This window comes from Adiantum capillus-veneris, chromosome 1 (assembly GCF_014529385.1).
Source record: "Adiantum capillus-veneris isolate H3 chromosome 1, ASM1452938v2, whole genome shotgun sequence".
Lineage (NCBI taxonomy): Eukaryota > Viridiplantae > Streptophyta > Polypodiopsida > Polypodiales > Pteridaceae > Adiantum > Adiantum capillus-veneris.
The window spans coordinates 191,192,057-191,219,483 of NC_140931.1; positions in this window are offsets into that span (position 1 = coordinate 191,192,057).

Consider the following 27,427-nt stretch of genomic DNA (forward strand, 5'->3'; position numbering starts at 1 on the left):
CAAGTTATCTGTAAAGGTAAAGTTCCCTTGTGCACAATGGATGTGGACCTGGTTTTGCTTTAGCCAGTCCATCCCTAGTATCCCATCAAAGAATCCTAAAGGTAGGGTTCGAAATTGGGCAGAAGTTGGGTGTCCCCCTAGATCAAAGTCGATTATACATGCAGAGTGTTGAGATAATACTTCTTGGCCGTTTGCTAACTCTACAACTAGTTTTCTTGCTGGATACTTATCTAGCTTTAGCTTCCTCATGCATCTAGGTGAAAGAAATGAAAGAGTACTACCACAATCTTTAAGGAAGTTAACTTGTTCACCTCTGAGAGATGTTGGCGTATGAATGACTGCGTATTGCTCGCAACCATTGGTGTTGTCAATTGCAGCATGCAAGGTTGCTCTCTCCTCTGCTTCATCTCCCACAGTTGGTTGTACCACTGCGGCATTCACTCTGGCGGTTGCTCCACGCCCTCGCTCTCTGTTTACCCTTCCACGTCCTCCTGTTCCATTCGGTTGACCTCACCCATAAACATTTAGAGGTATGGCATTGGCGCTGGTTGCTTGAGTCTTCTTGGGGCATTTAGATCGATAATGCCCGAATTCGTTGCACTCATAACAACGTACATTTGAATATTCCATTACTTTGATAGTGGCTACTATTGGGCGTTGTTCATATGCTTGGTTGGTTGGTCTAATATTCCAAACATTTGTCCTTGCCCTTTTTGCCAAATGATTCCTTCTATTTTGATTGACCTTCTGAATTTCCATAGCTAAGGGTTTAGCTCTTAGCAAGGCATCTTGGCCTGAGAGCTTCTAGCCGATTGTTCAAGGGGTCAATGAGCCCTTGGTAGAACCGTGCTACTTGCTGATCCAGGCTCATTCTAGGAGCATACCTTTGAAGAGTAACAAACTTTGAGTAATACTCCTCGACTAAAGAAGTCGACTGACGAAGGGAAAAGAATTCGTTCATCTTCAAGGTTCTATAAGCGGGTGGTAAGTAACACCCCATCACTACAGCCTTGATGTCTTCCTACGATTGAGAAGATCCCTTGATGTTCAGATCTCTGCAATGCTATTTCCACCAAATCTTGGCATCGCCAGAGAGGTGGAACATTGCGAGCATGGTCTAGTTCTGGGGTTGAGTCCTTGCAGCCTCGAAATAATCATCCATTGCTTCCATCCACACTTCCGCATCTCTCTCCACATTAGCTCCCTCGCCCTTAAAGGTCAGAGGTTGGGCTTGTTTAAGGAGGAGCTTATTTTCTTGTGCTGTGGAATAGAGAGCGACAGGTGGTGCCTACACCATTTACACTGAATTTGATACGATTGCTAGAGTTCAAGATTTAAATAAACACGAGACTTTATAAAAATCCAAGTTTCAAATCATCAAGAGACAAAAACTCAGAGAAAAAAAATCCTCTTTTATTGATAGAAATTTGATTACAATCGTAACCTTTTGAGGCTTAGGATAACTTTTGATCAATTTATTACATAGCATTCTGGGATATCTATATGATACGTCTGGCAGGCTGTCCTGGGAGATAATGATACAAACAATTTTTATGTTTTGTCACATTCTTACAATCCTCTATTTCTCCTAAAAAATAGTCCCTAAACTTATCCTTAAGCGGGTAGTAAATTATGGTGTTCGTACTCTTGGATAAGTATCTTGGAACACCAAAATTTCTAACTCTATTTATTGGAATTACATCAGTGACCTTGTTCCAAAGCCACTCATTGAGAGTTTGCTCGGTGCCGTCAGAAGTAGCAACAGTGACGCCCGAATGTGTAGGCAACAAGTAGTATAACTGCACTACTCTCAATTCTTCTCCCCAACGGATTTTCTTTAGGTCAGTAGCCAGGCATCCTAACTTCCGAGCATTGATGTAGTAAATCCCGCCTTCGGGGGTCCAGTCAATCTCCCATTCTTTATCAATGCGAGTGGAGTGCATTGTATTGACCTTTAGCAACATCTCCATCATGTCTCGCCAAAAACAATAATTTGGGAAACGACGTGCTTGCTCATAAATAATCTTAAAGACTTGAAACTTTTGGTATTCAAGTGCACGATCTTCCTGCAACACCAATGCAACGAGTTCGGATTATCTACCTATATTTCCTTAGTTCTAAAATTTTCAAACAGTACGAATTTTAGTCCTCAGTCTATCCTAACCTTGCTCTGATACCAGGTGTGAGGTCCCCACCCCGTCATCTCGAACGACGGTTCTGATGGTAAACTTGGTGGCCACTAGATCTATAGAGGAAGCAAACAAAGTGGTTTAAGAGTTCAACTAGCGGACATCTCTCATCACCAAGTGAATTGAGTTGAACCTACTAGCAACGAGATCTAGTTCCACCCCGTAGGGGAAAGCATGTCTAACCAACTATCAGTCCTGAGACTCACCTTCCAGAAGGAGAGAAGTCTCGAGTGCCTTTTTCCCCATTGCTTTCAGAGGCACGTACACTTGGGACATCACTGCTTTTGGTGCAATGAGCAGTTCTAACGTCATTTATCGTACTATGGGGACAGAGAGTTCCCGACCAATCGGGACCAACCTTCTCATAGGCATTGGCAACCCGAGCCAAGCCCCCACTTTCCACCCCCACACTCACACTTCTTTCTGTGTACTAATGACTACCACAATAGTTGTTCAACATATAAGTTCCTTGATTATGTTTAGATTCACAAGATTCATTAGGACAACCCTTCAAATAGTTTTACAAAGCGGCACCAAAACAATCTTTCTAGTAAAAATTCACTCAAAACTCATTTTATTAAAAATTCCAATGTTCTGGAGGCACGAAATCCCCCACCGAGTGTTAACTCCACCCGTTGTCACTTAGTTGCCCATACAACTAGACTTGTCCACTTCATAAAAAGCACGACATGGACATCCCACCGCAAAGAACGCATGTCGTGGGTATCCACCGCAAGAACGCAAGTCGTGGATAGAGGCCCTAAGCTAGTAACTCTAGCTACTGCGAAATATTTGCGAGATGCCCCCTATGATCTAGAGGGGGATCGAGACTAAATCAACATTGGAATTGAAAATGAATTGGCCGAGCTAAATTTTCCCTAGGAAACAATCTTTCCTACTTCAGACAGTATATCCCAAAAACATTCTTTCCTACTTGAATTAAAAAAATACACTTAATTTAAATGCCGTGGTCTCCGTTGGATTTCTAACATGTTTGGGGATATGTTTCCTTTCTACCTTATCAAATGCAATTTCAATTAAACAATACTTGAATTGAATTTTGACCCACCTTAACGATCTCCTCATCGTTACTTCGTAAGATGGCCGGTGCTTGCTCGTCCATGGGAGCTTTCCCCTTCCCGTTAGAGTTGCTTGTGCCAACCTCACGGTCTTGAGATCCACCGAAACGAGTTCTCTTTGTTGGGGACATTTTATACTTACTACTTTAAATTGATAATTTTAGGAGAAGAAGAACTAGCGTTTGAGAATATCATGACAATCAAGATGACAAGATTAGACTCAACGAGCAAATTCTCTTATGGGAGAGGATTAGATTTATGGAAATCGTTCATAGCTACATCAAATTTAGGATAACATCTCACTTGTTCTTATGGGAACTGACCCTAGAAATTAATTACTCGGCCTAGATAATTAGCTCTTGCTTAGGTAGAGTACTAGAGATGAATTAGGCATAATAATTGCTTCACTAATGCAATGCAGAATTACCATGTGCATAGGTGAGAGAGTTATCTTTCTAGAGATAACCATAGGGAATTAATTTCTCTAATTACACCTTAATCATGTGTAATTTGAATTTAAACTTCGCTAATTGATCATTGTGAAATGATAGATTGAATTTGGTCGTTTAACCACATTGCTAGATGTTGGTTTAATTCCATCACTGTGATGGGTAGTGGTTAAATCCTTTTTGCTAATCATGTATTAATTTATGATTAGGAGAGTTTAATTACTTGCATAATTGATAATTGAGATTAAGATTAGGCAATAGGCTAATCATATAGTGAATTAGAGAGTAGATTAGCTAGGATTATGCTTAATACAAGCGGAATTAAGAGAATGATAGAGAGAATTGCAGCATAAGCATGAAATTGACTTTGATTACCGTAGGTTGGGCTGAATTTTACTTTATTGTCTGATTCAATGGAGTTCTCGAGGCGAGAATTTGGCAGCACTTCCATCCTTTGATCTTCCTCTAAAAGTTGTGTGTGCCGGCAGCACCTCCCCAATGTATGTGTGTGTAGGAGTGTGTGTGTGTGTGTGTGTACTGAATATGTGTGTGTGAGAATATCGGTGCTTGTGTGTGTGCGAGCATGTCCTTATATAGTGGTCATCCTCATGCAGGTCAATTTCTACTGCTATATGCATCTGAGTGAGCAACTTAGTCTTGCATGGGAAGTTGAGTGCATGCCCTGCAAGGTGTCTAGTTAACTTAGACTAACTGACTCTCACACTCTCTCTCAAGCATGGCAAGCCTCCCACAAGTCCCTAGAGGTGTGAGAGCGCCCTCTAACTTCTAAAGCAAGCTCCCAGTGGCCTGGGACTTGTTCCCACACAGCCCCTGAGCCCCGGTGCTCCCCGCACAATCATTAGGAAAATTTAATTTTAACCTAGGACGGGAAATTCAAGTCAGATTTTAATGTTGAAACTTGTTGTACTAAGCTGGAGCTAAGGTGCATAATCCCGAGTACCTGCCATATTTAGCAGCCGTCGGTGTCCGAAAATGCATTTTTCCAAATTCGGGGTACGGGTGCAGTTTGTCGAGACGGCCAGAACTAGATGGGTCGGGTGACCAAAAACATACTATTTTAAGAAATTTTTCACAAAAATTGTTTTTTTTCATTTTTGAAAGCTCTATAAGATTCTAAACATCATGGCACCGACATATTTAGGAAAATTGCCAAAAATAGTAACTTTTGCAGTAAGGTTATTTTGTGATACGAGGGTTCTCTTTAGCTACGAAACAGGATAATTACCGAGCACCTTGTGAAGTGGAAAGATTATCCTGAAGAAGACACTACTTGGGAGGACAAACCAACACTCATAAAGGATTATCCTAATAAATTCTTGAGATGAGGACATCTCAAATTTTTCGCGTTGGGAAGGACATCCTAGCTAATCTACTCTCTAATTCACTATATGATTAGCTTATTACATAATCTTAATCTCAATTATCAAATTATGCAAGTAATTAAGCTCTCCTAATCATAAATTAATGCATGATTAGCAGAAAGGATTTAACCACTAGCCATCACAGTGATGGAATTAAACCAACATCCAACAATGTGGTTAAGCGACCAAATTCAATCTATCATTTCACAATGATCAATTAGCAAAGTTTAAATTCAAATTACATATGATTAAACTGTAATTAGAGAAATTAATTCCCTATAGTTATCTCTAGAAAGGGAACTCTCTCACCTATGCACATGGTAATTTTGCATTGAATTAGTGAAGCAATTATTATGCCTAATTCATGTCTAGCACTCTAATTAAGCAAGAGCTAATTATCTAGGCCGAGTAATTAATTTTCAGGGTCAGTTCCCATAAGAACAAGTGAGATGCTATCCTAAATTTGATGTGGTTATGCACGATTGTGATGTCTTGAAGTAAATCTAATCCTCTCGCATAAGAGAAATTTCTCGTTGAGACTAATCTTGTCATCTTGGTTGTCATGATATTCTTGAACACTAGTTCTTCTTTTCCCTAATTTATCAATTTAAAGTAGTAAGTATTAAATGGCCCCAACAAAGAGAACTCGTTTCGGTGGATCTCACGACCGTGAGGCTGGCACGAGCAACTCTAACGGAAAGGGGAAAGCTCCCATGGACGAGCAAGCACCGGCCATCTTACGAAGTAATGACGAGGAGATCATTGAGGTAGGTCAAAATTCAATTCAAGTATTGTTTAATTAAAATTGCATTCGATAAAGTAGGAAGGAAACATATCGCCAAACATGTTGAAAATCCAACGGAGACCACGGTATCTAAATTAAGTGTATTTTTATTCAAGTAGGAAAGAATGATTTTGGAATATTTTGTCTAAAGTAGTAAAGATTGTTTGCTAGGGAAATTTAGCTCCGCCAGTTCATTTGGTCGGTTCCCGCACAGCCTCGAGCCCCGGTGCCTCCCTCAACAGCCTTAGGACATTTTTACTTTAGGCTAAAACGGGCGATACGAATTGGAATTTAATGTCATAAATTGCTATACTAAGCTCTACCTAGGGTGTACCTGTCCGAGTACCTGCCATATTTAACAGCCCCCGGTGTCCGAAAATGCATTTTTTCCAAATTTGGGTTACGGGTGGAGTTTGTCGAGACGATCAAAACTAAACGGGTCGGGTGACCAAAAACTTACTATTTTAGGAGATTTTTCACAAAAATGATTTTAGTTCATTTTTGAAAGCTCTATAAGATTCTAAACATCATGGCACCGATAGAATTTGAAAAATTGCTAAAAATAGTAACTTTTTCCATTATGTTTATTCCATGGTACAATTGTGCTCTTTTTGGTCGGGGTCAGAGATCTTACAATCTGCTTTCAAGACATCCCCCATCTCAAAGTCATGGATTCCTAGCTTAGTATCTAGCCCAATAGAGAATAAGTTGTGGGTGGAGCCAGGATAAAAAAGTATGAAATCATCATTCTGTTCTACTTTTCCCTGAGCATAAGAGAGTGGTGTTCCTTTACAATGGCCTTTCTCCTTTAGAGCTTCCACCATGGTAACTCTACGAGAATCATTACGTTCACTCCTCTTAGGGAATACATGTGAAACATGTCTTTGCTTCTAACTTCGTAGCCTTTATCCTTTGCCTTTGATTTGTTGTTTTTGTTGTTGGCCTTGGAAGAATTTTGCGTCCCATTGTTCTTTCCTTTTTGCTGAATTTGTCTTTAGCTTCCTTAGTCCCGCGGCCTTTATTATTTCCTTATTGAAAGTGGATCCTTGAGGCAACTATCATGTGATGCATGACCGCCAAAATAGTTTTGTGCATTTGTGAGTTGACATGCTCACTCCTGTCTCTGGATAAGCTTGCACAAAATTGTTGGGACCCTTCATATTTCCTTGTTGGAAGTGAATCCTTGAGGCAACCATCATGTGATGCATGACTATTTAAATAGTTTTCTGCCTTTGTGAGTTGACATACTCACTCATCTCTTTGGATAAGCCGGCACCAAAATTGTTCTTTTGTTGTGCAAAGTCTATCTTTTTGTAGACAGTGGCCTTGAGATGTAGCTCCCAAAACTTATCTATATTGATTAGACTCGTAGGGTGTCATTTTCAAGCTTTTCCATCCCATGAGGACTTCATCTTTATCATGTATTGCAAGAAATTTCTTCATAATAGCAATCCTCAAACCTCCCATGTCTTTGGAGTTTCACCTTGGGTATATAGGGTTGCCACCATTGATGAGCAAACTTTTGAAATGCATGGAGACATAATATAGCTTTGAAGATTTTGAAAAATCTTCATCTCTAAAAGCCGTCTTAGATTGTTGGATAAAATCCAGCACTTTATTAGTTGCTCCAAAGGTTCCATTGTAGGTAAGGAAAGTGATGTTCTTACCTTGCTCTTTGAACTTATTAAGCTTACGTGACCTCTTTCATGCAGCATAAATTCTTTATTTACCACTTCTGTTTGCTTTCTTAGGTGTGAGTCACTACTCTCCTTTTGCTAAATCTCTAATAGATAGAGACCAAAAAATATTTTATCCTAGTATCTCATAACTCTAGATAGAGGCCCAAAGCCCTCTATAAAGAGGTAGTGAAAGTGGCCACATATCTCATAATATGCTATAAAATGGAAAAGCTAGTGATGCACTGTCTCTGGCTCTCTCTAACACAGTTGGCTCAACTTGGCATTAGCTAAAATGCCTCAATATTAGCCAATCTCAATCTCCAATTGGTGTGAAGATGTTCAAATATGTCCAATAGCACATTGTGATCCACGAGACAAGTGAGTGAACGGTAGGAAGACCTAGATAAGAACCCATCCTCATTGACATAGACAAAATTCTCTCTATATATAGTCATCTTTGTGCCCAACTTCTGTATAGGATGTATCCGTCCTTTGTGTGTCCAAGAAACAAATCTTATAATATAAGTGAAGTGACCTCCCTCTCTGTGTTGAAGAGAGAGAGAGTGCATCTAGAGAATACTGAAAGTGGGGGAGCCTGCCCATAGAAAAACCATGTAGCTCAATCCATGCTTCCATCTGTGCATACCAACATGATGCATCTCCCTGTGCTATCAAGTACCAAGAGGATTAGAGAAACACACATACATATTCAAGAGAAGGTTATATATATATATATATATATATATATATATATATATATATATATATATATATATATATATATATATATATATATATATATTATCCATCCTTTGTGTATCCAAGAAAATAATCTTATCATATAAGTGAAGTGACCTCCCTCTCTATGTCGAAGAGAGAGAGGGTGCATCTAGAGAACACTGAAAGGGGGGGAGCCTGCCCATAGAGAAACCATGTAGCTCAATCCATGTTGCCATCTGTGTATACCAACATGATGCATCTCCCTCGCTGTGCTATCAAGTACCAAGAGGATTAAAGAAACACACACACATATTCAAGAAAATGTCATCTCTCTCTCTCTCTCTCATATATATATATATATATATATATATATATATATATATATATATATATGAGAGAGAGAGAGAGAGAGAGAGAGAGAGAGAGAGATGAGAAATCTATTATTGTCCTTGAAGGTCAAATATGACCTATGGGACCAAATGAACATGTCATGTGGTGTGAGTGGAGGCCATAAGTGACTCTCGATGCTCAAAAATGGCTGAAATGGGCGTCACATTAGAGAGTTTACATAGTGGTTGGGAGAGGAAGGTATGTAGGGAGAGCTCATGACTGAATATATGGGGAAAGAGGACCTAATTTGGTCAAAAGCTGAACACTCAAGTAGTGTGTGGCACTCACTCTCTTGTACTTGACGAGGGCATAAGGTGCAAAGTCAATGAGACTCCTCGCCAGTGCCCCAACATCTTGTCTCTTAGCGTAGAGAATGGGAGCTAACATGAATGGAGGCAATGGTGTGGATCACATTCAACAGGATGGTCTCAAGGATGTAGGGATGGGTTTGGCTACCTCGTTTGGAGCAGAAGAGATATTTGTAGTTTGGGGAAATGTCTGTGGTGTAATGGCAAAAGCGAGAACCTCTGGATTTCTCCCAAGCCGTGATACATTGGCGTTGTAAGAAAACCTCATTAACTTGGGAGTCGATCGATGCATCCTTGACCAAGTGACATGCATCCCATCTTCCAAACCATTTCTTGATATCAAGCATCCACTAAATTTTTAATAACAACATGATAGAAGATACCAAAACAACAAAGTAGAGCCAGAATGACCTAAAAGATATCAGTATGAATAGAAACTACCAAAATAGCATAGACAAAATTCAAAAAATCTACCTGAAGCTACCAATCTACCGAGAATATGCAACTATCATATAGAAGCAAGAGGGCCAGACACTGACAAAACTATCAAAGCAGGATTTACAAACACCAAAAAATACCAATGAATACGACAAACTACAAAAGGATTTCAAAAATGCTAGACCTACCAAAATCTACTACTAAAAAAATAAAATGAAGTACCACAAACTACCATAAACCACCAAATGTATTAGAACTACCAGGGCAACAACAAATATTGGTTTGAAAGACATGGAAGAAACTTGAAATGACTTAAAATATCAAAATTATAAATGCAACTTGTGGCCCCATATTGATGAAGAGATGGGTCAAAAAGAATATACACCTGCACCATGGATACTACTCCGAAGAGATTAACACGATTAATCAAAGAATACGATCGATCCGCACACCCATGGGATATGGTGCCTCATTGAAGAATATATTTACTGTGTATGACACGAGTCTTTTGAGCTTGAAGACACATGATTGGCATAATTTCATCAAGGTAGCCTAATATTTTTTTAATTATACAACCCCTTTCTCCAACCAAGAGATCCTAATTTGAGTGTAACTTGATACATGTAGCATGTTCTCCCTCTTGTTATTAATGGGTGCTTAAAGAGTGGTATCCAAGATGTTATCTATTTTTTAGGGAAGCTAACAAGGTATATGTATAGCTCACAGATGTTTGCATGTGTATTTTTAATGAAGATTTCACACATTGTTCTTCTATTTTTTTATAGATGGATCACGTCTAAGGAGATTGATACAAGGTCAACACTGCAAAAGAAAAAGGAGTGCATTAAGCTCCTTTCTTTGGTATAAAGAGTTACCAACATGTTTTTTTGATATTCAAGTTCATGTACTCATTCATCTCGTGGATGAGATAGAGATTGCAGGTGTTGTTAGCACTCGTTTAATGTTTTGCTTTGAAAGATCTATGGGAGTTCTAAAGGGGCTTGTTCGCCAAAGAGCATGACCAGACGGTTCAATAATCGACGGATGGGTGCTTTGAGACTGCATGCATTACCTTACATAGTACCATGAGTGTATTGACATAGGTGCTCCTTGGAGATGGACAATGGAAGAGTCTCCTACATTGCTAGATGAGGTGTTATGTGGCAAGTGCATTCCTCGCAATCTCACAGTGATAGAATTCTTGAACATATCCACGTTTTTAATTTACAACTCACAATGTATGGAAAGATTTGTTGAAGAGTACTTGGAAGCTTGCAACCCATAAAGAAGGCGAAGAGCTAGCAAATCTACCAAGATTGAACCTCCATACCAAGACTCAACCTCTATCCATTTTTTCATGGTTATCTAAACGTATGAGAGATGGAATTCTGAAGGGAGAAGACATCATCAATAAGCATGAAGAGATTGGATTTGGCTATGATAGAGAAGTATTAATTCTTCTATGAATGTATATTTATAAAGCTGTTTGAATTTCTCTAAGAATGTATGTTACAAAGTTTGAATTTTAATATTCTTACTTGGAATTTATGTACTCAAATTTTTATATTTGTGTATCCGCGTAGTGCAACATGTGGGACTATAAACAACACCTTCGATGAAAGTGTCTCTTCGGTCAGTCCATTTCTTAGTTGAATCCACCTCAAGAAAACCAGACTCTCCTCTATGCACAGTAGTGTTGCGACCCTCCATGATTATCTTGAACCATTGCACGTCAAACAAGTCGACAAAAAGTCCTCTATAATCGATCCTCAAAATCTCTTGTAGCGTGCCAAAGTAAGTGAGTTCTCCCACCACAAGATCTGTATTAGAGGATCGTCGTCGACTAGACTGTTCAAATTTTGCCATGATTGCACAATCTTGAGCAAAACGCTTTTTGTTGATCAGTTCCACCCTAAAATGTCGACCTTTACACCATGCTATTGTGTATGACTTATACTACAACCAACAAAGATTATGAGTGGCCGTTCAAACATCTAGAAAGTCACTAGTCGTACATTGCAAACTTACCTTGGTCGCGCAACCCCGAGAGTACTCCCACTCCTCCTCAATCACTTCTTCACCGCACTGTTGTGCACTTTTCAATCGGTTGTGCAACCATCTTAAGCTCATGAATGTTGGTAGGCTCTCCAGACCCGTCGGATAGTGCATCGGTGGTCGTCTTCCCTGTCTCCACTTGATTCGTGCCCTTTGTCGCTCTTGCTTTGCATCCTCATATTCTAAAATCCACTTTTGCATCACTGGATTGTGAAGCATGCAACATCGGTTGATTTTAGCCTCTAGATCTTCCATCATCTTCTTCTCAACACCAAGATTGCACATGACAATCCCAAATATGCACTCATCATCTATGGTTCGCCATAGCGTGTCCCGGGCTTTATCAAATCGGTGTAGCCACTCTCCAATGTACACTAGGGACTCTGATACTAGCCAATCTTCTTCCATGCTACCCTCTGGACGTGCCTTCTGACGCACATATCCCTTGAGCGTTTTCATGAAACATTCTAAAAAGAACATCCATCTGGAATGTACTGTGCCAGCTATTTCCACCTCATCAACTATGTGAATAAGAAGATGCACCTGAATGGTTGGCATGGTAGTAGGATAGTTTTTCTCAAACATGCACACAACCTCCACAGCGTTTAGTTTGGCGAATGGTATGGAGTCTACGTTGATCTCCTTTTGTGAGATCCATTGCACCCACTTTGCAAGTTTGTAGATTGTGTTAAGGACGTCAAAAGACAAACATCCCTCAATGGCCACCGGTAAAATAAACTGCAAAACACACAAATTTGTTACACAATTCCCACTGTGATATATTCCACTATGAACATACCTGGCACATTTTATGCCAATCATGTAACTTCAAACCGGTAAGCTTTCCTTCTTTAGTAAAACTTGTTCGGAGCGAGTGCATTACGCCAGTGGGGTCCAACACAGATCTAATGGTCTCTTTTACTTTGCGTTCTTGGGCTCCTGTGAAAATCCATGGTGCTTTAGGGAGTTTTATTGATCCATCGGATGCTGTCTGTGGCCAATATTTTTCCATACGATCCACATTTCTAAGGTCAATGCTAGCTCCCAAAGTATCTTTCTTTCCGGTCAGATGGTCCTGTAGTAGATTACCCACATTCTTGAATATGTGCATTGGATTGAGCAAGTGATTGATCATGAGTCGGGGCCAATATGGTAACGCGTACCATAGAAAGAGTCTCCTCATCCCGGGGGGAAAACCGTCATCACACATCTTGTTCTGCTCTAACCATGCTTGTGTAGACATCCGCAGTGGCTCTCTTCCCAAAAATCCGTCACGTAACACATGATTCTTTGAAAGATACGCTTGATGACCTTTGTAGATTTTCTTCTTCAATGAGGACACCTGACGTGCATTCAGCCTAGGTCCACATGTGACACATGCTCTGTATCTGCTTGTTTGAAGCCCTGCATGTATACACATGATAATAGATAAGCTTGAGAAAAACCAAGATTTACAGTGTTTGAGTTTAAGTCTAAGTCACCTGAGCATTCTGCTAGTCCGGGATAGTCATGCATGGTCCACATTAGAATGCCTCTGATCAAAGCATTCCGTCGACATGTGTGTCAACTCATATCCACCACTTCTATGCCAATCCACAATTGTTGTAGCTCTTCCAATAGTGCATGAAGATACAAATCCATATTATTCACTTTATACCGCCCCAACGCAATCAAGCTTTGCCATAGGTGCCCCTTCTTGGTAGTCAACCACGGGGGAATGTTGTAGTTGTGACGATGAAAATGGGCCATACACTGTAAGATGTTGATCTTTGACCAACTGTATTTACACCATCCATAGCCAAGCCTAGGCGCAAATTTTGAGCTTCCCAGGCAAAATTCGACCATGTTTCATCTATATGTTTCCCTCATGTTTCTAGGTTGCGCAATCTGTAGGAATCCCTAGCACACCATCCGAAAATTTATTCTCCTCATGCCATGATGCTAGGACGGCCATGGACTTACATTCAAAGAAAATATTGATGCGAGGAAGCACAGGAAAATGTTGCAAAACCTTTGTGTAATTTTTGTTCCGTGGAGATCTACTCGATATCTCTCGGAATCACATTTCGGATACTTCTCCATGTCTATGTATTCCCCTTTGAAAAGAATGCAATCGTTAGGACAAGCATGGATCGAATTGTAATGCATCCCCAAGTTTCGCAAGATCTTTCTTACTTCCTCTCTGGAATTTGGCATCACATTATCAACTGGTAGTATGTGCTCTTTGAGCAATCTACACAACGAAAAAAATGCGGTACAATTGTGTAAAAATCTATCAAACCATTATGCATATAGAGTTTTTTATTAAAGTAAACACATTGTAATAGATCACCTGAAAGGCGTTGTGACGCTAGTGTCACTCCATCCAAATTTTGTCTACATGTTGAGAAGAACCGGGAGCGCCTTCAATCTATACACACGTGCTCCATCATACAATGGCGTATCGGCTTCACTTTTCATATCGTCATAGATAAGCCTTTCTGAATCCATGATCGTCTCGATCATTTCATCGATCTCGGGCTCAAAAATTTCCTCATTGGGAATGTGGTCTGCATGGTCACCCCCGAGCTGTCAGAGGCTTCATCTTGTGGCCTCACATATGCTACTTGACCAAACCGCCTGTGAACACGTCTATTGGGGTGCAAGATTGCTGCCTATTGGCCAGCGTAAAAGTTCGACGGGTTATAATTTGCAACAACTTGATCTATAATAGATGGATTGAGCTCGCCAAATTTGCAAACGTGCTGCAAAGAAACGCATCTTGTCCATCGCACAACATGCTTGCATTGATTACAAGGACATAAGATCCTCGTTGAGAGATAGGTGTTTTGGTTGGACAGCCCCACATCCTCATCACTACTCATAATGAGGGTGAAAACCTTATAATCTGGACATAAATATAATCTTCTATTGACATCCTCCGTCTTTTATCTCTCTCTCTCTCTCTCTCTCTCTCTCTCTCTCTCTCTCTCTCTCTCTCTCTCTCTCTCTCTCTCTCTCTCTCTCTCTCTTTGTTCACACTGTAAACTACCTTACATTCTCTAGTCATGTCCAATCCACGCACATCTCGATCTAGAGGTGCACGGAGAGCAGAACCACCGGGTTATAATCTCGTCTTTATTGGTCAATGCCTATATTTGTGGGTACAAGAAATCTACACACCCACGTCTACATGATAGTGTATATCGTGGACAAAACCCCTTTGCCTCTTCTCTAGCTGTAGCATTTCACAACATCTTAACATCTTTTCACAATATATCTTTGTCTGTAGCATGCAGGTACGTCATTCTTGCAATGTAATTGATTCCTTCTCAAAGCACTTAATTCTTACTCTAGATTTGACGGGTTTTGTAGTGTGTGTGTGTGACCCTTGGAATCATCATCTTGCATCACTAATTTCTGTGTAGGCTCAATTTGCTCTTCCATTGGGAAGCAGTCGAACATGCAGGTGGAATTGCTGGTTCACATGGACTGTCAAGGCTATGAGCACAGGAAATGTTCTCATGTAGGAAAACGGTGTCTTTTTCAGTGTTTTTCATACGAGCAAGTGTTTTTCGTACAATGCTTAACATCATGACCGCACCTTCATTGACATGCACTAAAATTTAACCTAAATCTAAAAAAGCTAGTCCATCAAACATAAATCTAGATCTAATTTAGTCTTAAACTCAAAATAAACCCTAATCTAATCTAATCTAACGTAAATCTAAATCTAACCTAATTTTAAACTCAACATAAACATAAATCTAAATGTAATCTAACCTAATCTAATTTAAAATTTAAGATAATCTCTTTCTCTCTTTGTTTTCTCCCCTTACCTCTTTGTTTCGTCTTCTCCCCCTCTCTTGATTTTTTATTCTCTGTCCACTGAGATGCCTGTCGATGAAAAGTAAACTCATGGCGCCGCTCCTCTGTGCTAACAAGCTCCTGGCGAGCCTGCTGTTATTGCTCCTCCAACCAAGGACTATCTAGATGCTGCTCTTGCATCCTTTGCAAGGAAGCAATGCCCCTTCTGAGACGTTGCTCCTCCTCTCTCGCTGCAGTCAGGTGAGTCAAGGACTCCTGGAGAAAGAAACGACTAAGTTAAGCTAGTCTTGAGGCCACTCTGTCTCAGCAAGAGAATCCTACATGTCCAAGCTCCCTGTCCAAAGAGCCTCTACTCTCTCTCTGAGTGCAGAGTCCAGAAAGACCCTCTCAGGGATGCGTAGCATCGTGCTCCCCCACCTTTTCCTATATGTCACCACTGTGAGGATTACTGGTGCATGGTTCGAGAAGAAATTCCCTGGCAGGATGCCAACTATCCCACCCAAGTCACAGAAAAAGTCACTAGTGTAGAAACGATCTATCCGGGATAGATTCACTCCTCCCACTCTGCGGTCCGAATGAGAAAAGGCCAGGCTGTCTGGGGACCTCACAAAGCTAGAATGTTGCCACACATTCGAAACCCTCAGAGTCAATCAAGGTACCAGAGAAGGATCTGATCAATAGCAACAACTCTATAATAGAGACTATCTTAAAGAGTACCTTTCAACAAGCGTCACTCTATGACATACTCTGGTTAGATGCAAATCTTCAAAGTGACTTGGCAACAGTCATTCTACCTCTATACTCGGGAGCACAGCCTAGTTGCAAGCACCTCCCAATGCCTTAGAGTCCTACATGATCTCATATCTCGCTGCTCCCCTCATTGATTACTGTAGTCCTCGTCTCATTGTGTCTATTCTTGCGCGCCACTTTTCACGTGTAATCATCAATGGTGGATGTGACATCAAAATGATGACTGAGTTCTTTATGGAGGCTTTGAGTCTGCAACCTACTAGGCCCGCCCCATTCACAATGACTTTGATCGATCAAAGCACTATCTACCTCTCGGGCATAGTACACAAGGTGCCTCTGTAGGTACAGGACTTCACATTCATCTTGGATTTCATTGTGTCTTCCTTCCTCAGGCTGAGGGCAGTTTTCCCTTGCTCATTGGATGCCATGTGGATACACACTCTTGGCTCCCCATTGACACCCATTCAACTTGAAGGAGGCATGGATGCTGTAGTGCATCATAGTTCTTTGTCATTGGAGTCCACTTGATGGGCCAAAGGAGAAGGACCTTTTTCCATGGTTGGAAGCTACAAAGTTTATGCCTTGTTATGCGATTTCTATTCAATCCTTGCTCGAGGATACCCTATCTATCAGTCTCCCTACAGTAGCTGGGCAAAAACCTCTCCCAGGATACAAGCTCAACTCCTTGCATAGTAGCGTGGCTACCACCAATTCTGTCAGAAGCGTCCTCCAACATGTTGAAGTCACCCCCAATGCACCACTGCTCTGCTTTCGGCATAGACTCAACAATCTGTGACCAAAATTCTGCTCGTGCACTCGCCACATTGGGTGCACATATGTTTAGGAAGCCCACAAGGCAACCTTGAACCTGCATAGTGATCCACTGAGCCCTGCCTGGTACAATAATCCCTCTGTCCATAATGGCCTACTATAGAGACTCCGAAATAGTCATACATACCCCACCTTGGATGTCTCCAGGTCCAAAAGCAGCTGACGAAAATGTCTCATAGCGAGTACGCAAAATCTGACCTCAACGTCGAATGCGGCTCTCACAAAGATGATGCTCCTGCAGCATAAGAATGTCAATCTCACCACCCACAAGGCATCTCTGCAGCTCCTGATGCAGCCAACCTCTCTGTCGCTGAAACTGGGGCCCTCCTAATCCCTGCACATTCCATGAGATGATCCTCATGGACTCAGTGAGAGAAAACAGATGCTCGCATGGAAATATTCACTATGACATTTGGAGCACATTACTGCTCAGATAGACGCACAAAAACAAAGGAAAAGTTCAATTCAAAAAATATCGTGGGCAGTAATGCTCGAGTCAATGCTCGCGGTAATGGTCCTTCAGCAATGCACGCGGTAATCGGCCCAGCTATATTTCCGCGCTTATTTCCGTGGGACTTACCGCAAGGATTACCGCAACCATTACCGAGCACGCGAGTATTTACAGAAAAAAGCAGATGACATTTGGATGGTCCTTGGTAGGACCCATCCAAATGGTCATTTGCCTTTTTTTTCATATACATTTAGTAAATAAAAAAACAACAATTTCATTGCACAAAAACTTTGGACCAAAATCAAATGTTTAATTATATTGGAGAAACTATTCATTAAAAAATTTCCCAAATAGGCGATGCATGGCGGCTATACAACTGTGGCCAAAAGAAGACTTTGGGCCAGAATCAAGTGTTTAATTATATTGGATATTACAAAATTGCCCAAATAGGCGATACATGGGGGCTATACAACTGTGGCCAAAAGAAGACGGGCCCAAAACCACTTGGAGGATTGAGCTACTCGGATCCTGGGACCTCTTGAGGGACTCCTTGACTCTGGAAAAGAAAAAAACAACAAAACCTTTAATTAATACAAATGGATACATAATTCTGCATGCACTCGTTTAAAAAAAAAAGTTCACACTTACAGGCTGTACTGTACGACATGCATTTTCAAATTCTTCGCGGTTGATTTTGTTGTTTTCATAATGCCAGCACCATGTCTGATATTCGGAGTGGCTCTCTCTGTATCTCTGGATCTCTCGGCTTGGGCGGGTCATAGTAATATTTTGCTGTATATCAATTAAAAAATATCACAAACCTAACCTTATTACCACAAATTAAATCAATTCAAATGAAAATATGCGCACTCACAAATTTATCTTTCCATGCTGCTTTTCCGTCCGAGCCATAATGCGTGGGGGCGTTTGCTGCGCCCTCGCCTCCACATGCCGAGTGTGCTCCCTAGCACCTGCCGCTCTCTCGTCCTCCAGCTCGCCCTAGGATTTCTCCCACTCCTCATCGTGAACATTTCCAGGGCGATAGTTGTGACCCTCAGATTCAAATGTTCGCTTTGCCGCCCTCTGCAAACTGGACGTCTTATTTTTCAAGAAATTCTTGACGTACTCCTCGAGCCATTGCGTGGAGAACTCTTCCACTTCCGGATTAGGGAACCGCATGAGCAATGTCGTGTGAATGTACGTCAAGTCAGCTGGGTCCTGATCTTTGAGAGATTTAAAGAAATCTTGGTATGTCGAGTGGATCAGTTGGTTAAGGTGCCCTCGAAATGTCATCCCCAATGAGGAACCTAGATCCACCTTCCCCCCTCGATGTATATAATAGTAGTAGCCATGAGCGTCCGAGGCGGGCGCATCGCGGTCCTCATCCTCATGTGGAGCTCCAAGGGGTGAGTGAGGAGGTCGGGGTGTAAGAGGAGGTGAATCTGTAGCACTGACCCTTCCACCACCAAAGCAGCACGATCCACTACCTCGACGAGAGCGTGAGCCACCACTACAGGAAGAGTGCTGGCCATCCGAAGAGCGTTGGCCCGAGCTCGAACCGCTGGGTGGTGTAGGCGATAGATAACTCGACGATACGGGAGTGGATCGCTGCGAATGCAGGGTGGAGGGAGCTGCGGATGACGAATGTCGAGGATAAGGTGGAGGGAGGCCCACTAGGAGGCACACTCTGCACGATCGAAGTGCCGATGCCCGGTGTCGCAAGCGGTGAGAGCCCATAGGCAGCCAACTATGCTGGTGTGTACCGCCCTAGAAGACTCTGCTGCGAGGATAGCCACTTTGCCTTGGGGCGGTATGCCCTCTCGAGGTCGGCGTTGTGTACTGCATCTCGGAACCATCGAAAGCCGAACGTGGATTGTGACTGGTGGGAGGAAGACTGCGAGTAGTAAGCATCACAAGCGTCCTCGTAAGAGAGGCCCTCGACGAGAAAGTCCTCTATGTATCGATAGCCGGGCGTGGAAGAGGATGCCCTATCATACAATTTCACAAAAAAAAGGGACCCTAATTAACATTGGATTCTAGTCAAAGTGAGATTCTTTATTGCATAGGATTTCTCCTTGCATAGGATTCCTCCGTGCAAAGGATTCCTTTTATCTCCTATTTAAGAAATGGTTTGTGTGCTTATTTTTTTTGCATCCATTTAGAGTGTGTGTGTGTGTGCTTCTGATTAATCTATTGTGTGTGTGCGTTAGTGTGTGGCAAAGAAATTAATCTAGTGTCTGTGTGTTAGACCTTAATCTACCGTTGGGCTTCTCGGTGACCATTGGGGTCTCAATTAACTTCATCGCACACCCACATGGAGGTATGTTTTGGTATGCTAATGCTAATGGAGGTATGTTTTGGTATACTAATGTATGCCCAAGCACACACTAATGCAAGCGTTAGTGTGTGCTTGTAACGCATGAACACACTAATGCTTGCATTAGTGTGTGCAAATTTTTCACACACCAATGCTCACAATAGTGTGTGCTTGTGCATGCATTAGTGTGTAGACACACTAATTAGTGCACAAGCACACAATAATGCAAGCATTAATGTGTGCTAGAGAGGTATAAACACACTAACGCTTGCATTAGTGAATGCTTGGACACAAATTAGTGTGTTTTTAATGCATGCACACACTAATGCTTGCATTAGTGTGTGATTGTGCACAAATTAGTGTGTGAAAACACACTAATTTGTGCACAATCACACACTCATGCAATCATTAGTGTGTGTGTGTATAATGTATGCATTGTGCACAAAATAGTGTGTGAAAACACACTAATTTGTACACAATCACACACTAATGCAAGCATTAGTGTGTGTGTGTGTATAATGCATGCATTGTGCACAAAATAGTGTGTGAAAACACACTAATTAGTGCACAAGCACACACTAATGCAAGCATTAGTGTGTGCTAGAGAGGTATGCACACACTAACTCTTGCATTAGTGTGTGCTTGGGCACAAATTAGTGTGTGGAAACACACTAATGCTTGCATTAGTGTGTGTGTGTGTATAATGCATGCATTGTGCACAAAATAGTGTGTGAAAACACACTAGTTTGTGCACAATCACACACTAATGCAAGGATTAGTGTGTGTGTGTGTGTATAATGCATGCATTGTGCACAAAATAGTGCGTGAAAACACACTAATGCTTGCATTAGTGTGTTCTTGGACACAAATTAGTGTGTAGAATCTAACTAATGCGTGTGTGTATAATGCATGCACACACTATTATGGGCATTAGTGTGTGATTGTGCAAGCATTAGTGTGTGTATAATGAAATATGCACACACTAATGCAAGAATTAGTGTGTGCTTGGGCACAAATTAGTGTGTAAAAACTAACTAATGCATGCACACACTAATGCTTGCATTAGTGTGTGCTTGTAACGCATGCACACACTAATACGCGCATTAGTGCACAAAATAGTGTGTGAAAACACATTAATTTGTGCACAATCACACACTAATGCAAGCATTAGTGTGTGTGTATAATGCTTGCACACACTAATGCTTGCATTAGGGTGTGCTTGTGCATGCATTAGTGTGTTTACACACTAATTGATGCACAAGCACACCCATTAGTGTGTGCTTGTAACGCATGCACGCACTAATGCGGGATTAGTGTGTGATTGTGCACAAAATAGTGTGTGAAAACACACTATTTTGTGCACAATCACACACTAATGCAAGCATTAGTGTGTGTGTACATGTGTGTATGTGTGTGTTTGTGTGTGTGTGTGTAGAAGAATGAGAAGAAAGAGAGAGAGTTCGAGCACTTACATTCGTGACCTCGATCGCTTGGATATGGTGGGGATGGAGATGAAGAGAGTAATAGAGGTTGGAGATGGAGAGGGAGAAGGAGAGAGAGCTTGGAGATGGAGAGGGAAACAGGCCCGCGCAGAAGAGGAGCTCGTTTTTGAATTTTTGGCATTCAATTTTGCAGGGGCACGCAGGTGCCCCCTTTATATACAAAAATTTTCTTGAGATTTTACCGCGCCTGTTCCAGTCTGTATTACCGCGTTTATTACTGCGAAAACCTCTGATGAGACATTAAGGTTACGCCGACTGCATGACCTCTTGTACCCACCTCCCCTCTATCTTTAATGAGTGTCAGTCATGTCAGTACCAACATTCTTGATTCTTCTTTTTCTTATTTAATTTTTTCTTATTTAGTGTGTGGTCGTGTGTGCAGGTCCATTGGGATGACGTGGGTCCGCCGGTTGGCGTGGAACGAACTCGATGGTTGAGCGAGCGACTATCATGTCCATGTACACGATGTAAGCGTGCAATTGCACGGCTTCGGCGTATATGCTTGGCTCACGTAGATGATTATGGACTATGGGACGATCCGAGAAAACGCGCTCGAATGGAAACTAGCGATCCGAGGGTTTTGGCATCCATTGATGTCGCTCCCCATTGGAGTGTGATCGGGGGCGGAGGCGGGAGGAGGACGGAAGAGCGATTGCGACAGGAAGCAGTCATGGGAGCAGGGTCACACCGTACCCGCCTTCCGATGTGGATGGATCCACACGAGCGCATGCGCATCCCACATCCACCACATATGGGGATCTCCCCACGACCCCGCCCCACATGGAGGTGGAGGAAGATCATTTGCACAATATGGTTGAGGATCTTCTTGCACGTGAGGCGGCGAATGAGTGTGAGCCTGAGTGTGCATGTGAAGAAGCCGCCCAAAAAACCAAAGATTCATTGCTAGAGGCAGCACACACCGCTCTTTACGAGGGATGCTCCTACTCCATATTACGAGCGTCTCTTGAGAACTACAACATTCCACCATGGGAGTCAACCAATAAGGGGAACATTTTGCTCTCTCTTCTAGTCCCAAGAAAATACAAGGTGAAGAACATGGATGTATATTTAGCACCTTTGATTGAAGAGCTTCAAGAGCTATGGAACGGCATAGATATTTTTGATGTATCAAGACCACACCGTGATCGACGCACAATGATCAAGTGCATTCTCATGTGGACCATGCATGATTACCCCGGGCTTGGAGAGATTTTTGGTAAGTTTATACTTTGTGACGCTCTTTAATGTCTTTGCATTGGTCACTTATATGCGGGTATGTCTTTTGTTTTTGTAGGACTATTGACATCTGGACATAGGGCATGCCCAACTTGTGGACCCTCACTCGTAAGGACAGAGAGACCCGCTCTACTTGGTAAGGTGATCTACCCCAATAACCATCGCTTCTTGCCGCCCACACATCGATCTTATGATCCACCGTGCAATGGGATGGAGCCACTCCATTCAACCATGGCCGATTGGGCAAGACATTGGAATGAGTATCACAACACATTGCCTCCTCCCAATGATCCACCTAGGGGTATGTCTAGGTACTCTATTTTCTTATCACTACCCTATTGGGCTTCATTGAAAATCCAACACCTATTGGATCCAATGCATGTGCTCAAAAATGTTGGGCAAGCTATATGGGATCACATAGTAGGCAAGAAAGATTCATTGGGGGCTAGAGAGGACATGAGGGCCATAAGGAGGCTCCCTCCTTCGGCCACACCTCGCATGGGGCCTCAGGGGAAGATGGTTCTTCCAAAGGCACCTTGGATTCTATCAAGGGTGGATCAAGAGCGAATGAAACAAGTCATTGCATCCATCCGTACTCCAACAGGTTATATGCGTTCGCTCAAGGGTGCCTTCACTAAAACTAATAAAGGAGGATCCACACAACTGTATGGGCTCAAATCCCATGATTGGCACAATATTCTTCAGGTAATGTGTGTGTGTGTGTGTGTATGTGTGTGTATATGTGAGTGTGTGTGTATGTGGTTTAGGGTTCTGGATACTAATAAGTCTTTTTGTTTGTGCTTCCAATTAGCATTAGTGGATTTGCGGACACGAAGGTAAAGACTGCAATATTCAAGGTGGGAGAAGTTGTCAGGTATAGCATATTTGATCCTCCCTCCTAAAATTTACTTTGAAGACTAACTTTACTATGAAGATTATGAAGGGTTTTTTGGTTACAGGTTTGTGAGTTCCAAAGAAATCGAAGTTTCAGCCATTCGAACAGCTTGACTTCTAGCGATTGAAGCAACTTGTTCTATTGAGGATGCATTCCCACGTTCTATCCTTGTTAGCCAAGTTCACCTATTGCTCCATCTTGTTGAGGAGATAGCCATTTGTGGTGTGGTTCACTCCAGGTGGATGTTCTTTCTTGAGAGGTTCCTAAAGACTTTGAAAGACTTTGTAAGGCTACGATCACAACCAGAGGTATTCATTGATCTTAAGCCTTAAACCTTGTTAGGATTGGATTGTATTCACAACGCTTTTTATTGGTTACTTTAATCACTAATGGTGTGTTCAGGCAAGCATGGCAGAGGTTTGGATTGTACAAGAGGCTTTTGTGTATGTCTCTCAATATCTTTTCACAATAGACCCATCATTGCCTCGTTTAAAGACGAAGGAAGAGGATCCAAAAAAACACGCAAACATTTTAAGTGGTAAAGGTTCTCTCTTGATTTTGGATAGTGAATTTCAAGCCATATTCAACAACCATTGTCTACTCAATGATCCCATCATGGACAAATGGGTGGATATGTATGTGGAGGTGCGTACAATGACAAAAAGGGAGATGGAAGCATGGAAGAGGTCGCATGGCGGTAGGCGAGAACCTCCCTTTCCTAAAGAGCTTGCCAAATACCCTGATCTAATTCCAGTTGGGTGGATACACAATGCCATGAACAAGGCCAAGGCACAAGGAGAACAAATAAGCCCTAAAGAATGGGAGTACGCGTGAGGATGTCTACCAAGGGCAATATACTCAATGTGTTGTGTGTGTGTGTGCGAGTGTGTGTGTGTGTGTGGGTGTGTATGTGTGTCATCTCTCTCTCTCTCTCTCTCTCTCTCTCTCTCTCTCTCATCTATCTTGATTGGTTTTTGCAGGCCTTCAGATTCAACTCTATGTGGTCCGAAGGACGTCATTTTCGAACCCGCAAGATAGATGAGCGTCAAACCACTCACGATAGTGGAGTTATGGGTAACTTTGACACGACAACACAAGAGGTGAGGGAATGTGGAACAATAGAGAGGATAATCAAAGTGGATTTCAGAACATTTCACAAATATCTCTTTGACTACCGATGGTTTGCGGGTGAGGTTAAGAGACATGAGAATGGGCTCTATATGGTACACTCCAGGCAATTTCATCGCGGGAAGACCGACAACTTGGTGCAACCTAGTAGTTGTGAGCAGGTAAAGTCCATGTGAAACTCACTAAAACATTATATAATACATATAAAACTACATTCATGTTGTTGTTTGCTCTATGACCTACAGGTGTTTTATGTGCCTTGCATGTATCGAAGACGACTTTGGTATGTTATTCCAGTCACACCACGGAGCAGATCTATCTTTGTAAATACGAACATAGAGACTTTGGTAGATCCCACCATACGTACCATTTCAAGAAGACGCCAATGACGATCATTGAGGTCGAGGAGAACCAACCATTCCCAATAACCAACCATAGTGAGGAGGAGGATGAGGATGGAGAGGATGATGATGATTCAATAGGAGATGCTGTAGAGGATGAATCAATAGATTTATTTGTTGATTTAGCTACCATGGGGTTGGACATGGATGTAAGAACTTGTAGAGATCTCTTGGAGGATGAAGATTAATAAATATCTTTTGGATTTTGTCTTCTTTCTCTACTTATGCTGTACAAAAGGGCTATTTGTTTATGAACGCAAGACAATACAATTTTGATCATCGTTCGCTTGCCATTTCCATATGAATGCATAGTTGACATAAGATTTTGAGGTGGAAACAAAATATTTTTGTTTATAGAATCTCATGGAGTACAAATGAGTAGAGTAGGAGAATCATACCAATAGATCAGGCAAGCAAAGAGAAGAGAGGTACTAAAAATCCCAATGAGAATGGGATTTCTTACACTCCATGCAAAAAGGGGGTGACAATACAATTTTGATCATCGTTCACTTGCCATTTCCATATGAATGCATAGTTGACATAAGATTTTGAGGTGGAAACAAAGTATTTTTGTTTATAGAATCTCATGGAGTACAAATGAGTAGAGTAGGAGAATCATACCAATAGATGAGGCAAGCAAAGAGAAGAGAGGTACTAAAAATCCCAATGAGAATGGGATTCCTTACACTCCATGCAAAAAGGGGGTACCAATTTCTGAAAAGTAACAAAATAGATTAGTATTTATAGAAAGGGAAAAGTGAGAGAGGAATGGGCCGCGTGGATTCTTTTTCTATTGTGGTAATATGGGCGGCTATATATGCGGTAATAAGTGCAGTAATAATCGTGAAAAAATCGGAAAACGTGCCGACGGGGCTACAACATACAATCTCTCTCTTTCTTGAAGCTCTCTCTCTCCTTTTATGCGGTAATGCTGTGCGGTAACAACAGCATTCTCCCATAGTGATTGATAAACATTGAAAATAATCTTCACTTTAAATTGCAATCTGTTACACGTGTAAAATGCAGAGCAAATAAGTGGTTTATAAGAACTTCATCCAAATCAAACAATACATGTTAACAATCTGGAACATTTCAGCATATAGTGGATTTTTAAGTTATATTTTTCACCGTGCGCTCACACTAGTTCAAACAAAGTACACACCGACTTAAAGACTTCAAAAAATTATGCAAGATTATATTTATTCAGGTTGATAATCAATATTACTTTAAATGGCATGTTTGCTTGTGTAAAATAAAATAAATATGTCATTCCTAATAGAATTGTGTAGATCTAACAGAACATATTAAAAATCTAAAACAATTTAAAGCCTCTTGGAAGATACATGTATTGTGATGTATATATTGTCAATTTTATTTTAGTTCGTTTAAAACATTGGAAGTATAGAAATTGGGCTAGGAAATTGCAAAGAATTTCTTGCTCTTTAAAAAGATAGAAATAAAAATTTTACATGCAAATTGTGTTCTCACACTTTTTTACATATAATTTATGTAAATGTAGCATTTAAAATAGAGATGATGATTGATTTTCTTTAAAAAGACACAAAAGTATATTTAACATGCAAATTGTGTGCAAATTATTTTTGCAAAGAATGTATGTAAATGTAGCATTTAAAATAGCGATGATGATTGAGGTCCTTTAAAAAGATAAAAAAGAATATCTAACATGCAAATTGTGTGCAAATACTTTTTTGCATATAATTTATGTAAATGTAGCATTTAAAATAGCAATGATTGATGAATAAATCATTCTTTTGAATATGATTATCTAACTATATATAATTTCATGAGAACACTTAAAAACAACAAAATCAAACAATTCAAACATTTGTATATGAAATACTCTTCACGGTCATGTACCAAACAAGTATTTCATAATACTTTAAAAAACTAATTGCACATGCACATACAAATTATATGATGCTCGTATGGCCGGGTTAACACCTTGAAAGCCACATTTATGCAAAAACAGATGCTTCTAACAAACGACATTCAATTAGCCGTGTTACCGATCGAGTGCCGCCCAAATCTAACGAGAAATAATGGCTTGCATACGAGCATCATATAGCCGCATTACCAACTGATGCCCATATGTTTTTTTGGAAAAGTGAAAGGGAAGTTGGCTTACCATAAGGATACTAGATTCGTCACGTTATCGACGTAGTACCTAGACAGTAAGCCAATACTTATGTGGGACGGGTGTCTAACCTCACTCCTATCTTATTGCAGACATAGAGAGAACCACGAATATAATTGTCAATCCATGGGACAAAGCTGATTCGACTAGTGCATAGAGGATATGAGAGGTTGTAAATCTCTTGGAAAACAACAGACAACTTGCATCTAGCTCAAGCTACACTCAAATGACCGGAAACACCAAAAGCTAGTCTCTAATCGGCAAACAAATCATAACCGTTACAGCATCAAACGACATCCAAATGTTACGAAACTTCTAGGACATGTTTATAAGACCTAAGCCCACATGCCTATGGTCTCAAAATCTCACTTTAGGTCAAGTGCAAAAATCACAATTATTAATAACAGTGAGTTTTTGACCTAGTCGTTTTCGACCTAGATGCATCTAAATGCTTAGCAATGATGCACCAATACCCCGCCTA